Raw genomic sequence first — 16929 nt, forward strand, 5'->3', positions numbered from 1 at the left:
CCTATGTATTCTTTAGTTCTCCTTTTTCCATTCACATATCTAAAAAAAACCTTTTTATTTTCTCTCACAGACACAGCCAGCTTCAACTCTAGGTGTGCTTTGGCCACACGAATTTTCTCCCTACAAATACAAACAGCATCCCTGTATTCTTTCCATGACGCCTGGCCCTCCTTCCAGTAGCGAAACACTCTCTGTTTCCGCCTAATCTCCATTAGAATGTTCCTGGTCAGCCACGCCGGCCTCCTTCCCCGCCTGCCTGACTTGCGATATTTAGGAATTGCCTGATCTTGTGCTTCTAGGAGGCATTGCTTAAAGAGTGACCAGCACTGGTGGACATCGAGGCCTTCAAGAGCAGTTTCCCAGGGGACCTTGCTGACTAGTTCCCTGAGCAGCCTGAAGTCCGCTTTCCCCATATCTAGGGATGAGGTTTTGGTGGCACTTTTCCTTCTGTCACCGTAAATTTTGAACTCAACCACTTCATGGTCGCTATGACCAAGGCGGCCACTAATCACCACATCTCCCACCAGACCCTCTCTGTTTTCTAGCAACAGGTCTAGGAGGGCACCTTTCCTAGTTGGCTCCGTTAGCACCTGCACCAAGAAGTTATCATCTAGGTGCTTCATGAACCTCCTGGACTTGCTCGTGTCAGCCGTGTGGCACTCCCAGTTAACGTCTGGCAAGTTGAAGTCCCCCATAAGGACAAGGGGAGTTAATCTTGAGGCCTCTCTTAGTTCTGTAAAGAATAATTTATCGGCGCTATCGTCCTGGCCAGGCGGTCTGTAATAGACTCCCACAACGACATCCCCTTTATTCGTTCGTCCCTTGATCCTTACCCAGAGGCTCTCAACTTTGCCATCGCCGACCTGAAGTTCCACACAGTCCAGCCCCTGCTTCACATACATCGCCACCCTACCACCTTGCCTACTCTGCCTGTCCCTCCTGAAGAGCCTGCAACCATCTATCGCAACACCCCAGTCACAGGACTCATCCCACCAGGTTTCGCTTATGCCGATGATGTCGTAGTTGCGGGACTGGGCCAGGACTTCTAGCTCATCTATTTTATTCCTCATACTGTGTGCGTTTGTGTAAAAGCATTTCAAGTGCGTCTCCTTACACTCAGCACCTTGTGGATCTGACCGAAGGACCTCACTGGCACACAGACCCTCTGATTCTAGCGTACCATCCCTTAGGTCTTCACCGGCGTGCCTGGTTTTAGCCCCTTCCCCCTTCGACTCTAGTTTAAAGCCCTATCTATCAGCCCTGCCAACTCCTGACCAAAGATCCTTACCCCTCTCCGAGAGAGGCGCATCCCATCCGGTGCCATCAGGCCCGGTATAGCATAGACCTTCCCGTGATCAAAGAACCCAAAGTTCTGCCGGTCACACCAGTCTCGAAGCCATGAGTTTATGTGAACAGCACGCCTTTCAGCTTCGATCCCCCCTATCGGAAGGACAGAGGCAAACACAACCTGTGCCCCTGATCCTCGAAGTAGTCGCCCCAAATCCCTAAAGTCTCTTTTGATCGCCTTCGGACTTCTCGTTGCTACTTCATCGCTACCAGCCTGAAAGACCAGTAGCGGGTAGTAGTCAGTGGGCCGTACCAGGCGCTTGACTTTCTTGGCAAAGTCTCTCACCCGAGCCCCAGGGAGGCAGCAGACTTCTCTGCGGGTTGGGTCCGGTCGGCATATCGGTCCCTCTGTCCCTTTCAGAAGGGAGCCCCCCATAACAATAGCCCTTCTTTCTTTTTTGAAGGATGATGTGGCAATGCGACGTGTAGGTCGCCTTGTCTTAGGCACCCCCTCCAACTGGGACAGGTTTTTATCTACTTTGTCATTCAGATTGTCTTGTTCTAGTCCTTCATATCGATTATTTAAGGGTAGATGAGAAGGTGAGGTGGGCAGAGAGAGGGCTCGCCTACCACCCCGAATAGGCACCTGCCTCCATTCCCCCCCTTGATCTAGGTCTCCTCCCTCTGCCTGGCAGGCGGAGGAAACCTCCGTCTTCTGCATAACAGGAGACGCCTGTGCTGTGGCAGGCTCGTGAGCCTGCCTCAGAGAGGGTAGAGTGCACCTCCACCAGTCAATTTCCATCTCTGATTCCCTGATGCTCCTGAGCCTGTTCACCTCCTCCCGGAGCTCCGCTACCTGGCTGAACAGTTCTTCAACCTGGGCACACCTCCCACAGGCATACCCACCACTGCTGTCGGAGACCGACAGAAGGCTGGGGCACACTCTGCAGCCCAGGACCTGGACGGCTGCGTGTTTCCCCGAGCCCTCCATCTGAGTAGCCACACTGGTGACCGTGGCTGGAGATGCCGCACAAGATGCGGAGGCCACGGTTTTCTGCCTGGTTGATACCATGGTCAGGTTCTACGCAAGCAGCTTACAAGCACTGAAGGGAGAGGCAGCTGCAACAGAGCGACGATGGGCCCCCCGCTCGCCCTGCCCGTGCCAACTGCCGTGCCACGCCCTTCGACGCGCCACACCCTGTTTGCCCGTCCTGTTCACCGCGCTCCTGGTCGCTCGCGCTCCCTAGGGGCAACTTTTAAACAGCCTGGGAGGGGGCGCTGCTGGCTCCGCCCGCGCCTCGTCAGCCTCCCTTGCGAGGACTGTCGGTCCCGGCGGCTCCCCCGAGTGGCCTCGATGCCAGACAAAAAGCCCTGTCCGCCTCGGTCCCCTGCTCCACTGCAGAACACGTCTGCCCCGGAGCCAATCGCCTCAGCAAAATGAGGCTGCAGACCAGTGCAGAAGTGTGGTGTAAAGGAAAAGTGATGCAAGCACCAGGTGGCCAGTGAGAGAAGTGTCAGGGTTGGGGTGGTGAGGAGCAAGGTTGTCCATGCACTGTCAGGCCTCAAGAGTCTGATTTTCCTTCCTCTGGGTGTCTGCATAGAGAAGCTCTGGGTTAATATCAATTGAATAAAGATGCTCAAAACTGAAATGCAACAAAATTCACCCTTTAAAATGAGAAAAGATTTGTATTAGGTGCTCTCTGAAATCATCCTCCTTAACTACACTATGAAAGCTCCCCAATTAGTTGTCCTAGTCCTGAAGACTTAAATAAAACTATGGAAGACATATGGTTCCTTAGGTGTTTCTGCCTTTTAATGAGTTCCATGGTGGATTTTGGTGCTCAGTCTGTGAATGTCAGATACTGAGAGGAGAATGATGCAATTGCTTGAGCAAGTAAAGTCAGAAGGAAAGGTTGAAGTGACTTGGAGTATTAATGGGCCCCACTGAGGGCCGTTACCAAGATTTTCTCCTCAGAGACTTGTTAGGGCAGATAATTGGAGGCCGTGATAACAGATAGGCAAAGCACTGTGCTGAGAAAAGTCTGGGTTTGCTGTGCTGAAGTAAAAGGGCCAGGTCCTGACTCCAGCCACTAGAAGGGAAATGTCCTGCACTCCCATATCTGGCTCTGGGCTCTTGCTTGGGGTCTGTGGGATATGGTGGGCAGGGTGATGCCTCCAGAAGAACAATGGTATGACACCTCCCTGCCTCTGCACAGGGTCTCAAGAAAGCAATGAGCCCCCTTGCAATGACTGTACCTCATCTCTTCAGAAGCTCTATCGAAGGGGACAAAAAAGTCAGGGCTGCTGGGGCCTTCTCTTCTTTCCAGCACCCACCTCGTTGTTGCCTCCAGACTTCCCTGTGCTGCCCTACACTTTGTCCTATTTCCCTGAAGGCTGCAGACCCATCTCTGTTCACCATCTTGCTCACATCCTGGCATTTCCATGGTTTCACCAATGTCTCGTCAACCCTCAACAGCTGTTCCTTCAAACACAAACCCATGGGCTGATCAAAGACACTCTTTGGGTGACCTCTAGCACCACAGCACAACTCTTTGAGGGACATTTTGTCTTCTTCATGGCTAGTGCCAACCTTCCAAGGTGCACTTTCTGGCAGGTTTTCCTCTCCTGCTCTTTCCTACTACCAAAGAAAGCTCCATCAGGGTGGAAACCACTCCTAAAGTAGGCTTCCCAACCCATCGGCCTTCTTGTGGCCTGTCAACTAACCAGACAGCAGTCACCTCACCAGCATCTTCTATGCCATGGTTCAGCTGCTGACCTTACACCTTTTTCTGTAGACACAACCAAGCCTTGTGCCTGCTGCTGTCCAGTCATGGACTCAAGTAGAACGGACAGGACAACCCACATGCGGGCCTTCTTCCTGTCTGGGTCCTCCTGGGTATGTGGACAGAGGGGATCCCACAGTCAGCATGCCAATCAGGTGCCTTCTGCTGGCCTACTAGGACCACTGGCAGATGTCAGCCAAAAAGTACAGATCCAAGGTATAAGTGTGACCTTTCAGATACTTCAGACAGAAGTGACTTCACAGTCCCTTTCCTTGAGATGTTCCTGCTGCTGTCCTATCAACTGCAGAGACAGAAGTGACCTCACAGTCACTTCCACAGTCACATTCCTCCAGCTGGACTCCCACAACAACCTCCCTTTATTTGTTCATCCCTTAATCCTTACTCAGAGGCTCTCTACTTTGCCATCACCAGCTTGAAGTTCAACACAGTGCTAGTGTGGAACATGGTTTGTGTTAAGGGAAGGAATCAGGGTGAGCAAGAGAGGAAAGGTAATGGAAAGGGGTTATGGACTAATTTTGGCTTCAAGGGATATTGTGGTCAAAATTAGAGCAGTGGATTCCTGTCAGCATGTAGAGTGGCATTTAGATTTAGGTATTAATATAACAGGTTAAAAAAGGGTAAGGGCCTCACATGACTGGTTTAACTCAGCTTTATGGTGGGATCAACATTACCTGAATAGTCTTACCTCTCCAAAATCATTACCTTCTGCTATCCAAGCTCTTCTTTCCTCTCCCAAATCTCACATCTCTCCTGGCCAGGCTCCTCCTGCCTTCCCCGTATCAGTCATCTTCTTAGTGGCAGCTTTCTGATGGCTTTCATGAACTCAGAGTATCTGCCTCACCTCTGTTGGCTACTCTGTTCCTGAGAAAGAAGCAGCTCCTAAGGCAGCATGGAGAAGGACACAAAGGCTGTCAGAACACCCCGTGCAATGTGCCCAGCAGCTCTGCAACACCACAAAAGTGCGCTTCCTGCCTACATGTTTTGGTTCTAGAATGGCTCCTATGGACCCAGGGTAACTTTTTCCCTGCCCTCATGAAGGCTTTGTGTTCCCCCAGACATCTCGGAGGCAGTGGCCCCCTCTGTGTCAAAAACTGAAAGCAGTCCTGAAGGATGAATTAGGCAAAAGCTGAAACCTCTGACATGACAACACCTCTTCAAGACCTCTTCCTCTATGGGGCCTGCCAGGGACTTAGGAAGAGAGGATCTCACAAACTATGTGCAAAGCAGGTGCATCTGCTGGCTTGTCATGGAGACCACCAGAGGTGAGCCTAAAGGCACAGATCCCAGCCAGGAGTCAAGGGATGACCTGTCAGCTGCTTCAGAAAGAAGTCAACTCACGGGCTGTTTAACAGCCATTTGCTTCCTACTGGACTTTCTGGACTTACTGAAGTTTCTGAGGCACCACTGCCCTCGTAATACCATACTTATAAAACACTCCCTTCTTGGGCCAGAATCTGCCCAGGTAGAAGTGAGCTGGTTGTGATCCTTCCAGCCCATGGCACTGCTGCTGGACTCCCAGCCTCTCTGACACACAGCAGCTAGTTCCACCAGATCATCCCTCTTCCCCCAGATCAGGGGGATGGGTATCCATAGAACAACTGGTCTTGCTGCTAAAGACTGAGGCAAAGAAGGCATTAGGCACCTCAGTCTGTTCCTCATCTCTTGTCACTAAGTTTCCTCCTGTATCCGGTAAAGGATGGAGATTCTCCTTAGTCCTCCTTTTTGTGTTTCTGTATTTATAAAAACATTTTCTGATATCTTTAACAGCCGTAGCCAGAGTAAGATCCAGATGAGCTTTGGCCTTTCTCATTTTGTCCCTGCACAGCCTCATGACATCCTGATAGCCCTCCTGAGAGGCCTGCCCTCTTTTCAAATGTCCTAAACCCTCTTTTTCTTCCTAAACTCTAGCAGCAACTCTCTGTTCAGCCAGGCCAGTCTTCTTCCACGTTGTCTCGCCTTTTGGCACATGAGGACAGACTGCTCCTGACCCTTTAAGATTTCCTTCTTCAAGAGTGCCCAGCTTTCCTGGACTCCTCTGCCCTTCAGAACTGCCTCCCAAGAGACTCTGCCAACCAGTGTCCTGAAGAGCTGTGGTGGTTTTACCATGCTGGGCAGCTAAACCCCACAACCGCTCTCTCACTCCCCCTCCTTTAGGTGAGGAGGGGGAGAAGTAAAGCAAAGAACAACTCACGGGTTGAGATAAGGATAATTTAATTAAAGGGAAATAATTAGAATAATTAAATAAAGACTACCATGAACTAAACAATTTAACTAAGGGGAAATAAAAGGGAAAGGGGAAAAAGGGAGGAAAACAAACAAACAAAATAAATGAAAGCTATATGGAAGTGCAGAGGAAAGAAATTACTCTCTACTTCCCACAAATGAGCGATGATTGACCACGTCCTTGAAGCAAGGCCTCAACGCACGCAGCCGGTGTTTGAGAGGAGGACCGACGTCTTCTCAACGAGAGCCCACCCCTCCCCTCTTCTTCCTGTTTCCACCTTTTATTGCTGAGTGTGACACCACATGGTATGGAATATCCCTTTGATTGGTTTAGGTCAGCTGCCCTAGTGATGTTTCTCTCCTCACTTTTTGCCCACCCCCTAGGAGGGTTAGAGAAAGGCCCAATGCTGTGCCACTGCTGTTCTAGCTACAAGTACAGAGTACGGCACTGAATGGGCTGCTGCCGGGAAAGTTAACATTCCAGCCAGACCCAGTACAACCTCCACCCCTTATTCCATAACATTTGTGTCACACTCAGATCCCCATACTTTAGCATACAAGCATTCTCATCATTATCCCTTGTCCTTTAACAGGACAAGGATTTAACAGGACAGGATTAATAGGCAGGTGTATCTTTTCATTCCATAGGTCTTTCTTGGAAAATGTTCATAAGAACTGTTGATGATTAGGTCTTCATCTGCCAAAGTGGCCACTCAAGGCAGGCGGAGTTGGATGTCTGGACACTAGCACCAGCTTAGCTCAAGTCCTTGTTGCACTGCCCGGCTCCTTGCAAAGTTGACCTGTTGTTGATCCTACAGCATCTTCCTACAACATATAACTTAGATTATAGATTAGTTTTCTCTCAATGTCAAATCTCCTTGAGGCACACACTTGATATCCCCATTCTTTTGCATGACCCACCAGGTATACCCTGGTCCTTGGGCGAAGACAATCCCACGAGTGGGTTTGCCTTTTCCCGAGGCAGGAGCAACCCACACTGCCTTCCCCATCCACCTTCCTATATGCACTACGGGAACCTTAGCTCCTTTCACAGTGTGTAGGGGTTTTGTTTCGGCAGGACCAGCACGGCTGTCAGACCCCCTATTGTTAACTAGCCAAGTGGCTTCTGGTAGATTTGTGTCCCATTGTTTCCACGTCCCAGCACCTAATGCTCGTAACATAGTCTTTAACAGTCCATTGTATCTCTCAACCTTCCCAGAGGCTTGTGGGTGATAAGGGATGTGGTACACCCACTCAATACCATGCCTTTTTGCCCAGGAGGTAACAAGATTGTTTCGGAAATGACTCCCATTGTCAGACTCAATTCTCTCTGGTGTACCATGACGCCACAATACTTGTCTTTCCAGGCCCAAGATAGTGTTTCGGGCCATGGCATGGTTTACAGGGTATGTTTCCAGACACCCAGTAGTTGCTTCTGCCATGGTGAGTATGTACCGTTTGCCTTGGCGAGTTTTTGGGAGTGGTCCGATATAGTCAATTTGCCAGGCCTCACCATATTGAAACCCTAGCCATCTCCCCCTGTTCCAGGGAGATTTTACCTTCATGGCTTTCTTGATTGCAGCACAAGTCTCACACTCATGGGTAACCTGTGTGATGGCCTCAATGGTCAAGTCCACCCCTCGATCACGAGCCCATCTGTAAGTGGCATCTCTCCCCGGATGTCCTGATGTTTCATGGGCCCATCGAGCTACAAACAGCTCACCCTTACGTTCCCAGTCTAGGTCCACCTGAGCCACTTCAATTTTCGAAGCTCGATCCACTTCTTTGTTGTTCTGATGTTCTTCAGTAGTGTGACTCTTGGGCATGTGGGCATCTACATGACGTACTTTAACATCCAGGTTTTCTACCCGGGCAGCAATATCTTGCCACAGGGTAGCAGCCCAGAAAGGCTTACCTCTGCGCTGCCAGTTGCTCTCTTTCCATTGCTGCAGCCACCCCCACAGAGCATTTGCCACCATCCATGAGTCAGTGTAAAGATACAATACTGGCCAATTTTCTCTTTCGGCGATATCTAGGGCTAGTTGTATGGCTTTTACTTCTGCATACTGACTCGACTCACCTTCCCCTTCCATGGCTTCCACAACTCGTCGTATGGGATTCCACACAGCAGCTTTCCATTTCCGATGGCTCCCTATCACACGGCAGGATCCGTCGGTAAACAACGCATACTGCTTTCTGTCTTCTGGCAACTCATTGTATGGTGGTGCCTCTTCAGCACGGGTTACCTCTTCTGTTGGCACTCCGAAATCTCTGCCTTCCGGCCAGTCCATAATCTCTTCCAGGATTCCTGGGCGATTGGGTTTTCCCATTCGAGCCCGCTGTGTAATTAACGCTATCCACTTACTCCATGTAGCATCAGTTGCATGGTGTGTAGTGGGAATTTTCTCTTTGAACATCCAATGTAACACAGGTAGCCGCGGTGCCAAGAGGAGCTGTGCCTCTGTACCCACAACTTCTGAAGCAGCTCGAACACCCTCATATGCTGTGAGTATTTCTTTTTCAGTTGGGGTGTAATTGGCTTCTGATCCTCGATAGCCCCGACTCCAGAAGCCCAGAGGTCGACCTCGAGTTTCTTCTGGGGTTTTCTGCCAAAGGCTCCAGGTGAGCCCATGCTCCCCAGCTGCAGTGTACAGTATATTTTGCACAGCTGGTCCAGTACGGACAGGCCCAAGGGCTACTGCACGAGCTATTTCTTGTTTGATTTGTTCAAATGCCTGTTGTTGCTCAGGGCCCCACTCAAAATAGTTTCTCTTTCGAGTCACTCGATATAGAGGACTCACAAGCTGACTATAGCCTGGCACATGCATTCTCCAGAATCCCACGAGGCCTAGGAAAGCTTGCGTTTCCTTTTTGCTAGTTGGCGGAGACATTGCTGTTATTTTATTGATCACATCCATTGGAATATGGCGACGTCCATCCTACCATTTTACCCCCAAGAACTGGATTTCCTGTGTAGGCCCCTTGACCTTGCTCTTTTTAATGGCAAAACCAGCTTTCAGGAGAATTTGGATTATTTTCTTCCCTTTCTCAAAAACTTCTTCTGCTGTGTTGCCCCACACGAGGATGTCGTCAATGTACTGAAGGTGCTCAGGAGCTCCCCCTTGCTCCAGTGCAGACTGGATCAGTCCATGGCAAATGGTAGGGCTGTGTTTCCACCCCTGGGGCAGCCGATTCCAGGTGTATTGGATGCCCCTCCAAGTGAAGGCAAACTGCGGCCTGCATGCTGCTGCCAAAGGGATGGAGAAAAATGCATTAGCAATATCAATTGTGGCGTACCACTTGGCTGCCTTTGACTCTAGTTCGTACTGAAGTTCCAGCATGTCCGGCACTGCAGCACTCAGTGGTGGCGTGACTTCATTCAGGCCTCGATAGTCCACTGTTAGCCTCCACTCGCCATTAGACTTTCGTACTGGCCATATAGGACTATTAAAGGGTGAGCGAGTCTTGCTGATTACTCCCTGACTCTCCAGTTGGTGAACCAACTCATGGATGGGAATCAGGGAGTCTCGGTTGGTGCGATATTGCCGTCGGTGCACCGTTGTAGTAGCAATTGGTACCTGTTGTTCTTCAACCTTCAGCAATCCTACAGCAGAAGGGCCTTCTGAAAGGCCAGGCAGGGTAGACAGCTGCCTAATCTTCTCTGTGCTCAAAGCAGCTATGCCAAAAGCCCACCGGTATCCTTTTGGATCCTTGAAGTACCCTCTCTTGAGATAGTCTATGCCAAGGATACACGGAGCCTCTGGGCCAGTCACAATGGGATGCTTTTGCCACTCATTCCCAGTTAGACTCACTTCAGCTTCCAGTACAGATAGTTGTTGGGATCCCCCTGTCACTCCAGAGATACAGGTGAGTTCTGTCCCTTGGTAGCCTGATGGCATTAAGGTGCATTGTGCGCCAGTGTCCACTAAAGCTTTGTATTCTTGTGGTTCTGATGTGCCAGGCCATCGGATCCACACAGTCCAATAAATCCGGTTATCCCTCTCCTCTACCTGGCCAGAGGCAGGGCCCCTCTAGTCCTGGCTGGAGTGTCTGCCACTTAATTCTTGCAAATGAGAGGTAGAGGTCCCTTCATCATGGTCAAGAATAATATCAGCTCTTCTACTGCCTCTGGGGTACTGCCCAATAGAAACTGGAGCAGCATTTCTCTTAGGAGCCCCTCTTCTTGCTGCTGTATTTCCTTTCAGTTCACGTACCCGAGCAGCTAGGGTTGAAGTAGGTACACCATCCCATTTCCTCATATCTTCCCCATGGTCACGCAGACAAAACCACAAGGTGCCACGTGGTGTACGTCTTGGGTACTCTCTCTCTTGAGCAGGCGAATGCTGATTCTTAGTGGCTGAAGTATCACTCTGTCTAGATGAGGGGGAATATACTTTCTCCACGAGCTTGTCAAGTCCTTTAGACAGTTTCTCCACAGATGAGACACAGGACTGTAGCGGAGCAGAGAGATTGTCTTCATATTGTTGAAGCTGGCAGGAGACATCATACATTGTTGGTCCCATCCCCTCCTCCCAGCGAATTGCTGCCAGGGTACTGGCATGTGCTGATGGTGCACTCCGCACAAATTTACGCCACATGGATGTTGTGCACTGGACTTCATCGGGGTCTTGAGGTGTCTGGGCATTGTCCAAATCACTATAAATCATCTCCCGCACAGCTAATTCCCGCAGATGCTGGAGACCTTTATCCACAGTGGTCCACTTGCCTATGTGATATACAATATCTTCCTCATGGGGATATCTTTCTTTGATAGCTGCCAGGAGTCGTCTCCAGAGGCTGAGGGCCTGTGCTCCTCTCCTGATTACTTTGTTGATTACCCTTTCTCTAGAGAGGGATCCCAGCTGCTTGGCTTCATTGCCTTCTAATTGTAGGCTACTGGCCCCAGCATCCCAGCATCGGAGCAGCCAAGTGAGGATGTGTTCACCTGGGCTGTGGTGTAAATGCCTGAAGTAACTAGGAAGATAAAACTAACATTCACATTTTTAAGGAAAAGGTACAGCATTGAAGAGGCTTTCAGGGTAGTGCATAACTGCTTTATCTGAGCGTTCCCTAGGCTCCCAGCCTTAGATGCTATCGCGCTGGGGAAACTTGGTGTGCTAGCTCTAAGGAACAGCACGGAGCATAGAGTGGAGTGGAGACACCACAGCTAGGCTCTGTAATCAGATGGGACCTCGATTGTTCTTGTGCACAAAGCTGCACTTTTTGCCACCCTAAGCCAAAGACCTGTCATGTTTTGACAAATGCTGGACCCTAGTGTACTTTTTGCTCATTATAATATCATTATAATACCAAAACACACCTCCATCCCAAGAGCTACCCGCCTCCAAGGTGCGACCACCCCTCACTGAGCATGCGCTCTGAATTCCTCGGAGCCTATTACTTTAAACGGAGACGGGAAAACTTTACACCAATCATAACTAAGATATGCTTGACTAGAGCCACTCAAGCTCCACCTAAAAGATAGAAAATAATATAAATTGGCCCAAGAGAGAGGGGATGTTAAGGAAGATACCACCGTCAGGGGAGACACCATCCTGAGGACAACATCCTTAGGACCTCCTGACTCCTGGGATCAGTCGACGGGCTGAGCCTCTCTTCCCCCCCCATTGGGACGCCTTTGGGTGAGATCTAAATACTTGCTTATAAATCTCTATAGAGTCTTTGATCCTTTTAACGCGTTTATTTCTAGGCTGCACACCTGTGACACCTGTAAACACCTGTAACATCTGTAACACCTGCAACACCTATAACCTCTGTAACATCTGTAACATCTATAAACATCTATAACACCTGTAACATCTGTAACACCTACAACACCTATAACACCTGTGTATTTTATGCATACTAGCTTGCTTTTGCAGACAGTCACTATCGCCGGCAATCCAAAAGAACCTGATTATCTGTTGCTGTAATAAACCATACTTGATTGCATTGTGATAACTCTCATTGAGTGCAACGAGGGTGAGGGTGGTTATCCGTGATAGTTCAGTGTTCTGAATCTAACCAGACCCCCAGGCGGTTAATGCATTTTTGGTGAATGTCCAAACGGACCCCCAGATGGTTAACGTGTTTTTGGTGAATGTCCAACTGGTTCAGTACTCTGAATCCGACCGGGCCCATAACGGTTAATCAGCTACACCCCTTAACGCGACACTGCCCTACATTTAGTAAATTAGGAAGCTCTATCAATTGCCTTGAGGGTAGAGGGGCCTTACAGAAACATCTTGATAGATCAGAACATTGGTCAGTCGCTACAATATAAAATTCAATAAGAACTAATGCCAGATTCTGTACATCAGACCATGTATTCCTGAATGTACATATAGACTGAGGGACAAGTGGATGGAGCATACCTCTGAAAAAAAGGGATCTGGGGGCTGTGGTTCATGGTAAGCTCAGGATAAGTTAACAATGTTCCCCGCATGGACCATGGTGGAGTTGATCCTGCGGGAGGGCAGCATAGCTCTTCAGGAGAGCCATCTTTGGCCCCTTCAATATCTACTTGGAAGAGTCCTTTGGAGTAAGGCCCTGTATTGAAGAGCAGTCCAAGAAAGGTGGTTAATATTCCAGGACCACCCCCTCCAACATCAAGGGCAGTCCAACCCAAGAAAAACAAACTCAGGTAAAAACAGCAAGAGGCCTGCATGGATGAACCAGAAGCTTCTCACCAAACTCCAGCGCAGAAAAGAAGCATAGACAAGGTGGAAAAAAGAACAGATACCCTGAGAGGAATACAAAGGCCTTGTCTGAGCATGTAAGGAAGCATGTAAGCATATCGGAAAACTAAAGCACAACTCCAGTGGAATTAGGACAAGGATGTCTAAGGCAGTAAAAAGAGCTTCTAGAAGTACACAGGTGACAAAAGAAAGGTTCTGGAATATGTGGACCCACTGCTGAATGAGGCCCAGGATCTGTTGATACAGGACAGGGAAAAGACAAGAGGTGTTGAATTCCTTTTTCACGTCAGTCAGTACTGGCAAGACTGCCCTTCAGGAATCCCTAGTCACGAAGAATGGGGAGAGTCTGGAAGGAAGATGTACACTTGGTGGGAGTGGATCAGGTCAGGGCATACTTGACCAAATGGGATACACATATCTATGGGACCTGACGGGATTCACCCATGACAGCAGAGAGAGCTCCCTGATGTCCCTGCGAGGCCACTCTTGGTTATCTTGGATCATTCCTGGTGAGTAGCAGAATGTCCATCCTAGCTCCAAGAAGTATTACTTGCAAAGGCAAATGCCATGTTTCCTAACATTCTCCACACCATCAGTAAAACAAACAAAAAAAAAATTAGTGTTGTTTAAATAGCTCAATAAATGCATATCTTTTTATTTATGTCTCAGACTTTTTTTTTTTTTTTCCAGACTCATTTAGCCTCAACTTTGCCTTCCAAACAAAGACTTTTGTAGCCTCTTCCGTCTTCTAAGACTCGGTCACATATTAAAGGAAAGATGAAAACAAAACACTCTTCCAGACAGCTGTTGCACTGGGGTTCTCCAGGGATAAGGTGTGTGAGTGCAGAGGGTAAATGTTTATGAGAGTGTTTAGAAACAGTCGTGGAGAGTGTCTACAAAGCATCAAGGGTTTCTGTTTGTCATACTGTACCCCATGCCATGTAGGTTGGAATTGTGCAGGACATTGTGATGGGACACAGCCAGGAGAGCTAACCCAAAGTGTTCAAACTGATGTTCTTCACCATCCAGCAACCCCCTGCAGCCTACCACCTGACTACCAAAAGCATGCCGTGCACACCAAATACATCTGTGAAGAGCAGCTGAGAGAGATGCGATTACCTGAAGAAAAGAAGACTCCAGGAGATATTATTGTGGTCTTCCAATACATAAATGGGGCCTACCCACATGCGTAGTGACTAGACTAGACTAGACTAGACTAGAACAGAGTAGTTTAGTTGGAAAAGACCTTCAAAGATCATCTAGTCCAACTACCTGACCTCTTCAGAGCTAAACAAAAGTTACAGCATGTCAATGAGGGCAATGTCCAAATGCTTCTTGAACATTGACAGGCCTAGAACTACAAGCAGGTCTCAAGGAATCCTATTCCAGTGTTTGACCACCCTCACAGTACAGAAATTTTTCCTACTCTCCAGTCTGGACCTCCCCTGGTGCATCTATGTGCCATTCCCACACTTTCTCTGATCAGTTACCAGTGAGAAGAGGTCATCAGCTCCCTCTCCACTTGCCCTCCTAAGACAGTGGCTGAAAGCAATGAGGTCGCTCCTCAGCCTTCTTTTCTCCACACTAGACAACCCAAGTTTCTTCAGCCTCTCGTCATTGGACATTCCCTTTTACTAGTATTCACTGTTTTCCCTTGGTTTCCCAACTGACAAGATTCCTGGTCAGATAACCTCGCTGGAAAAAGCATTTTCTCTCTCTCCCATGCTCTCACCAGTCAGTGTGACTGACCAGGTCTGGCTCCCTTCACTGCATCCTTTACCACTTGTTGGTTAGGTTTGTGCCCCAGATGTGTTGTGCTTTATCCCCAGGAGGTAGCCAAGCACCAGACAGCCACTCTCTCCCTCCTCTCTCTTAACAGAACAGGGAGAGAAAGATTGGAGAAATATCTGGAGAAACTCTATCAGGGAGTGTAATGATAGGACAAGGGGCAGTGCTTTTAAGCTAGAAAAGAGTAGATTTAGATCAGATATAAAGAAGAAACTCTTCACGCAGTGGGTGGTGAGACACTGGAAGAGGTTGCCCAGAGAAGTGGTGGATGCCTCTCTCCTGGTAGAGTCCAATGTCAGGTTGGATGAAACCTTGAGCAAACTGGTCTAGAGGGAAGTGACTCTGCCCATTTAAGAGTGACTGGAACTAGACCTTAAGGTCCCTTCCAACCCCAAACATCCTATGATTCCATGAGCTTGCTGGCCAACAATTGGTTGTGTAGTCTGTGTAGACAGAGGGATTTCATTTGCTGTGAAAAAGATTCCTTCTCCTCAATCTTAACAAGTGCTTGGAAGAAACAGAATACAGCTCTCAGTCAATTTGTGGGTGTCCTAACTAATAAAAGGACAGGAAAAATGATTCCCATAATGAACTCTTACTTTGATTCAGGAGAAAAAATATAACTGGAAGTAGGTGTCTCTCTCTAGCTGACAGAAGGAAGAGCAGTGATTACATCAGTTTGATTCAAAGTTGTTTCCCCTGGAGGCCCAGGGACTTGTCAAGAGCTCCCTGTGCTGCTGAGCTGGGCTGGGCTCCTGGGACCAAGGGGAGCTCCTGGAAAGCGGGCAGCACTGCAGAGAGACAGCTCTGCCCAGGAGCAGCTCCTCTGCACAGCACAGCAGGGCTGGGGGCACTGCCTGCAGGGGACAAGGGCGGCTGAGAGAAGGGAGGGAGACGTTAAAGTCAATGTGGAGGGGGGATGCTGAGAGCTCACTGCGAGAGAAATCTTCACAGCCCTGAACAGGGTAAGTCTGTGGCTGCAGGGCAACACAGCTGTTGTTCCTGGTGCCATCTGCAGATTTGCTGGCACACCCCACAGCACATGGGATCTTTCTGGAGGACACTTAAGAGTTCCTAAGATAGGAGAAGAACAAGTTCCAGAGCAGGGACTACCTGCCAAAGCTGTCAGAGGGACAGGAGACGAGGATTCCTTCTCACAGGGCTGGCTGCAGGCTGTGCAGCCGGGGTACAGGCAGGGGTGTCCAGGGCTGTGGTGCAGAGCAGGGTCCCTGCTGTGCCCCAGGGGCTGTGTGCCAGGGCAGGGTCTCTGCCGCCTGCCAGCCTCAGCACTCAGCCTGCCCGGGGAACTGCCCAGGACACTGCGGGGAGAAGCTGTGGGTGGACGGAGCCCCCTGAAACAGGCAGGACAGGCAGGGTCCTGCTGGTGCCCAGAGCCTGCTGCCTGGGGCAGGCTGCTAAGAGGTCCACAGCACCCCCAGGCCATCTTTGGGGGAAATTCTTAATGGGGAGCACCAATGCCTGCACTATCTAAATGAAAGGCACTCTCAGGAGTCTATGCTTCTGTTTTGCTGCCATGAAGGACAGTAAGGAGAATTGTAATGGATCAGTCCCTGATATTCTTTACTATATACAGCAGGGTAGTACTGACACTTCCGAAGCCCACAGAGGACACAGAGGATTAACCTGATAATTATTGTATCCCTAGGGAAAAAAATAAAATAAAAATAAAAACTAAATATTTTACAAGCCGTAGCATGTATTCTTCACAGGGAAAAGACAGTGATTCTTGCTGAGAAGGTTTCAGGGAAATTTGGTTTAGGTTTTGCTCAGAAAACACTATCTAAAATTCCTCTTTAAATTTCTCAATGGACAGACTAATACACCCAAAGCCAGTGTGAGGAATGTTTTAACAATTCGTGTCCATAAAGAACAATTCTGTTTGAAATGTTTGAATCCTGTCTGCCTCTGGGCCCTGCACTGGCAATTCAATGCTTGAACCACAGCTGCAGTGTGTCCCAGTCTCCCCCTCATTCCTCATTCTAGCCAATTTATCACTTCTTAAATTTATGAACCTGTTTGCTTTTGTTATTCCGGACTTCTATTTCTAACACTGCTATAGATGTGTCTGTGAATGGCTGGGGAAGAATGTTTTAATTACCCGTGTGTCT

The 16929-nt window shown here is 49.0% G+C and overlaps 1 protein-coding gene across 1 annotated transcript in view; it reads right to left on the minus strand.

Moving 5' to 3' along the window:
• Positions 1-16929, minus strand: part of LOC311216457 (antigen WC1.1-like) — a gene marked incomplete at both ends in the record, with an annotated part of 568360 nt that overhangs the window by 470004 nt on the left and 81427 nt on the right. The gene's annotated exons all lie outside the window — the stretch shown is intronic.

This window comes from Netta rufina (genome assembly GCF_964035555.1).
Source record: "Netta rufina genome assembly, chromosome: 18".
Classification (NCBI taxonomy): domain Eukaryota; kingdom Metazoa; phylum Chordata; class Aves; order Anseriformes; family Anatidae; genus Netta; species Netta rufina.